A 5,301-nucleotide genomic window follows, 5' to 3' on the forward strand; every position below is an offset into this window, starting at 1 on the left:
TGATATTGTACATTTTTAGAGCTTTCCACCACTCATGGAACAATCGAGGTTTCTCACTAAATATCATTTTCACTTTCTGACGAACTGTTCGCTTTCCACCTTCAACCATGGATTTCTTCTTAGTAACTTCAAGCTTATTACCCTCACTTTCCACCACATAACTCTACAACATGTTGGAACATCCATTTATACAAAAATATTAAATGTTGCCTCTTCTTTTTACACTCGCAACTTCAGCTCGCCTTTTTGCACATCTATTAAGGCTTTACCAGTTGTTAAACATGGTCTTTCAAGAATAATTGGAATATTTCATCTTTCTCCAAATCAAGAATAATAAAATATGCATGAATGATGAATTTGTCCACCTTTAGTAGAACATCTTCAATAATACCCCTAGGATGCTTTACTAAGCAATCTGTCATCTGCAAAGACACGATAGTAGGTTGAGCTTCTCCCAATTTGAACTTTCAAAAAATAGATAGAGGCATTAGATTTAACCTAGCCCCTAAATCACATAAAGCCTTTGTCACCATTGAACCTAATATAGAGCATGGAATGTTGAAACTACCCGGATCTTTAAGCTTGGGAGGTAGCTTCTTTTGAAGTATCACATTGCAGCCCACAGTAAGTGCCACTCCTCAAAGATATTGCATTGCATTGTTCTTTTGGGTTTACCTCTATAGTCCTTGGTAAGTTCCCTTGAGCACGGATTGTCATTAGGTATGCCAACTGACCAATTTGAGTCTCCAAATTTTTAATAGATGCCATTGTCTCAGTCATGATTTGGTTCATTACATCGGATTGTGCTTCAGGTTGCTTCATAGGTATTGGATGTTGTGGTGGTCTATTTTGTGATTGATAAAACCCAGGAGTAGGGTGTGGATACTAAGGTTGATTTTGCTGAAACTGTTGCTGACTATCCTGACCACTTGTCCAAAAACAAATTTGGGTGATTCCGCCACTCTGGATTGTACCTCATGGAATATGGGTTGTTGGAGGGCCTTGGGAGGTTCCCTATTGCTTGCACTTGCTCCATAGGCATGTTATTAAAACCCCTCGTCGTGCATTTTTCAAATAAATAAGGTCCCCCACATAACTCTCATATGACTTGCATCTACATAACTGGGGCTTGAATACTATTCTATTGTAACTATTTGGTTAATGTTTCCACTTGAGCTGACAACATCAAGATGGCATCCAATTCATGCACTCCAGCAACCCTCTTAGTGGTTTCTCTTTCTGATGGCCACTGATAGTCATTCATAGCTATTTTTTCCAATAGATCCTAAGCCTCATTTGCACTCTTACTCATGAACGCTCCTCCCGACGTTTTATCAATGATTGTGCCAGTAGTACCGCACAAACCATTATAAAAAATATGGACTAAAATCCATTTCTCAATTCCATGGTGTGGGTATTTTCTTAACAACTCCTTAAACCTCGCCCATGCTTCATACAACGACTCACCATCTCTTTGGTGAAATTTTTTTATTTCACCTCTATACCTTGCAGATAATGATGGTGGGAAAATTTTGGCCAAAAATTTCGGAGTGAGCTCCTCCCATGTTGGAATAGAGTTGGCTTCCAAAGAAATAAGCCAACTCTTTGATCGGTCCCTTAATGAAAAACGGAAACAACCTCAACCATATTGCATCATTTGTTACTACGTTAATTTTAAGTGTTGCGCAAAGCTCTAAAAAATTTGCCAAATGCAAGTTTGGATCTTGTGTTGGTAATCCCCTAAACTAAACCAATGCTTGTACCATTTTCAAAATGGTGGGCTTGATCTCAAAGTTATTGACATCAACTGCTTGAGGTCTAATACATGATTGTGCCCTTGTGACAGTAGGTAGCATGTAATCTCTCAAACTTCTTTGTGCTGGTTGCTGAACTGGTGCCACTCTTGCATTACGCGCTGCTATTCCAACGTTATAATTTAACTCAACATTGTCACGAGCAATATTTTCAGCCCCTCCGTTACCTTGATTCTAAGACATTCTTTCTACCCATTTCTCTTTCCGATTTCTTCTGCAACTTTTCTCGATTTCAGGATCAACAGGCACCCTTGATTCTGATCTTGGTCGTCTCATAAACTACTTGAACACGTGAAATCACAACCTACGAAAATCCAGAATTAGAACGGTATAAAAGGAAACAACCAAATTAAAAAATAATTAATTTTCTTTGATATTAGTAAAAACAATCCCCAGAAACGGCGCCAAAAACTTGTCGAATTTTCTACACGCAAGTATGTGTGTTCATTTAACAAGTAATATAATGTAAGAAAGGCCGAACCCATAAGGACTGTTACCAAGTACCAATCATTAATCCTAATATTCTATTTATTTAACGATAATTTGATTATAAGAATTAAGTAAAACTATTGAAATAATAATGTAATTGCATGAATAAAAGATAGCGAAGGAAATAAAATTCAATAATTAAATTAACTAGGGCAATTAACTTCATCTATCATCCACTTTATATTTCAGTAACACAAATTATACTATTAAATTCTCTCTTGTGATAGCAGATAAAAAGAAGTACCTTATATTCGTACTAGGATATACAAGTCTCAATCTTATGTAAATTTTCTACATCTTCGTGATAAATGAACATAAGACAAGCATTAAGTAAGACAACCCTAAAGCTACATAGACCAAATAGGTACTCTCATCCTATAATGAAATCTATGTCTATTCAATTACAGCATAATCAATTCTCACTTCTCATATTTTGAATCAAAATCATATAGATCATGTAATGGATGGATAGTTAATCACAAGCATTAAGCATAAATTCGAATAGATCACAAGATATAATTGAAATCATAAAACTTGCATTAATTCAAAAGAAAGTTTCAGGAGAATCCATTAAAACCCTAGAAAAAGAGTTTAGTTCATGACAAAATTCATCATAACCATAGAAGAAATAAAAAAAACATCCAAATTATAGAAATTAAAAGTAAAAAAGAAGAAAATCTATGATGAGTTCTTTGATTTCACTTCCAATCCCTCCACAGTGCTTATCTCCATCTCCTAGGGCTAATCCTCTTTTAAAAAATGTCATTAAGAAAACTTTTGTAGTCCCTAATTAATTATGTATGAAAGGATAAAATTTCCCTTGAAAAATACCCTAAATTTTGCTTCTGTACGGACTGGCGTCGCGCCTCCATCTGATAGCGTCGCAGCTCTGAGTTGTTTCGAGTTCAAAATTTCGAATCTGCAGTATGTAGCTTTGTGGCTCAATCTGGTAGCGCCACAACTCTAATTCCCATTTTAATAGAGCCTCAGCTCTGTCTACCTGGCGCCTAGGCGCTAATTCTGGCTGATTTTTCCATTCTCTTCAACACTTAGGGTCGCGACTCTACACAATAGAGTTGCAGCTCTAATTCTAATTTTTCACCAAATCACCAATTTGACCCCTGGTTTCATCCAGTTTCCATTCCTTAGCCAGTTTAACAACGTATATTAAAAAATTAAGTGTTTTTCCTCCCACTTCAAGCTATTTTCTTAATAACTACACTTAATCCTGAAAACACAATAAACACCTGCATAATATTGCGCAAAAGCAAGTAAAAGACTAAAATTGCATCTTAAAAAACGCCATAAAAACATACCAAAACTAATCCTAACAGTTATCCACGAGGAATCATGAGCCATTTTATGATAAGTGCATCATGGATTATGTGGCGATCACGGTGGGGGACAAAGTCTATCCAAGAATGTCCTAAGACAAGGATATTTTTGGCCCATCATGTACAATGTTTCTCTCAAGTACGTCAAGAAGTGTTGAAAATGTTAGCATTTCGCCAACATACCCTTAGCACCTCCCAACGACATAACAAAAATGAGGAGTCCATGGCCCTTCACAGTTTGGGGGATTACCTTAATCAGATTTTTGCCTACAAGGAAAAAAGGTGGTTAGTCTGCAATGATAATTGTCAAATATTTTACCAAGTGGGTCAAAGCGGAACCACTCACCACCAGCACCTCCATGAAAATTATGCCTTTTGTCATCAAATAAATTGTTTGTCGATATGGACTCAAAGGAATTTTTATATCTGACAATGGTCTACAATTGAATAGCAGCATTTTCACGAATTTATGCGAGAAGCATGGAATTCATAAGAGGTTCTCGACTATAGCCCATCCCCAGGAAAATGACCAAGTGGAGGATGTGAACAAAACGCTCAAGGAATGTTTGAAAAATAGGCTAGAACAGGCAAAAGGCACCTGGCCCGAAGAGATGCTCCAAGTACTTTGGGCCTACCGAACTACTGCTCTGACATCAACCGACCACACCTTTTTCCTTGGCTTGTGGATCAAGGCAGTGCTCCCGGTAGAGGCAGCCAGCCCCACACACCGATGCACCATGTATGGCCTGATGGCCAACCATGAGTTAATTCAAGAGTCGCTACATCTGGTCGAGGAACATCGAGAGCTATCACAGCTTTAGGTCGCCTCATACCAACAAAAATTCGCTCGATATTTTAACTTTAGGGTGGAAGATTGGAAGTTCACTGTATGACACCTCGTCCTCAAACGAGTATTCCTCACCACCAAAGACCCATGAGTTAGGGTGTTAGGCATGAACTAGGAATGACCATACCAAATAGACACTACAACAAATTACACTTTTAATGACTCCCTACAATGTCTTACACCTATGTGTAAGACATTTAAAGTTGGAGGTCTTTTATGTCTTATTTTAGGAGTCATTGAAAGTTTATGTTAATGACTAGTAGTGGAACACATAAAATATAATGGGATACGTTATATGTGGAGACCTCTAACGTCTCCTAGAAGAAGTCGTTAGCACCCTGCCATGTCTCCTATTGAGAGATGTGAGTTGTTCGAATATTTAGAAAAAAAAAATAGCAGCAGTGCATATGTGCTAACTAGTTGCCAAAAAATATCTCGCTCCCTCCTCTACGCGTTTTCTTTTACAACCCTTTCTCGTAAATAAATAAAACCCTATTCTTTCTCCAATCTTCTTTTTTGCAATCGCCTCCCTCTTTCAATCTAACTCATCTATATCTCTTTCTCTTTCTCCTAACCAATATTTCCCCCTTCTCACCTCTCTCTTGCTTGCCTCTTTATTCTCTTACCCTCACTCTTTCTCTCAGCGGCACGGCAGGCTTCGAGATTGGTGGTGGTTACAACAAGGACGATGAAGCGTTGTGCACAGCATGGGCGGCGCTCGTGACGATAGAGGCTCTTGTTTGTAGGGGCACGGTGTGGCCGACACTTGTGGAAGTCAGAGGCTCCGATTCGAAAGGGCCAAACATGGGTGGCGCTC

The 5,301-nt window shown here is 38.2% G+C and overlaps 1 non-coding gene across 1 annotated transcript; it reads left to right on the plus strand.

Moving 5' to 3' along the window:
- Window positions 1–1,400: 1,400 nt before the first annotated feature.
- Window positions 1,401–1,507, plus strand: LOC133820173 (small nucleolar RNA R71). Its single transcript, XR_009886602.1, has one exon. It is a non-coding gene; the product is annotated as a small nucleolar RNA R71 (small nucleolar RNA).
- Window positions 1,508–5,301: the final 3,794 nt, after the last annotated feature.

The sequence above is a fragment of the Humulus lupulus genome, chromosome 2 (assembly GCF_963169125.1).
Source record: "Humulus lupulus chromosome 2, drHumLupu1.1, whole genome shotgun sequence".
Taxonomy (NCBI): domain Eukaryota; kingdom Viridiplantae; phylum Streptophyta; class Magnoliopsida; order Rosales; family Cannabaceae; genus Humulus; species Humulus lupulus.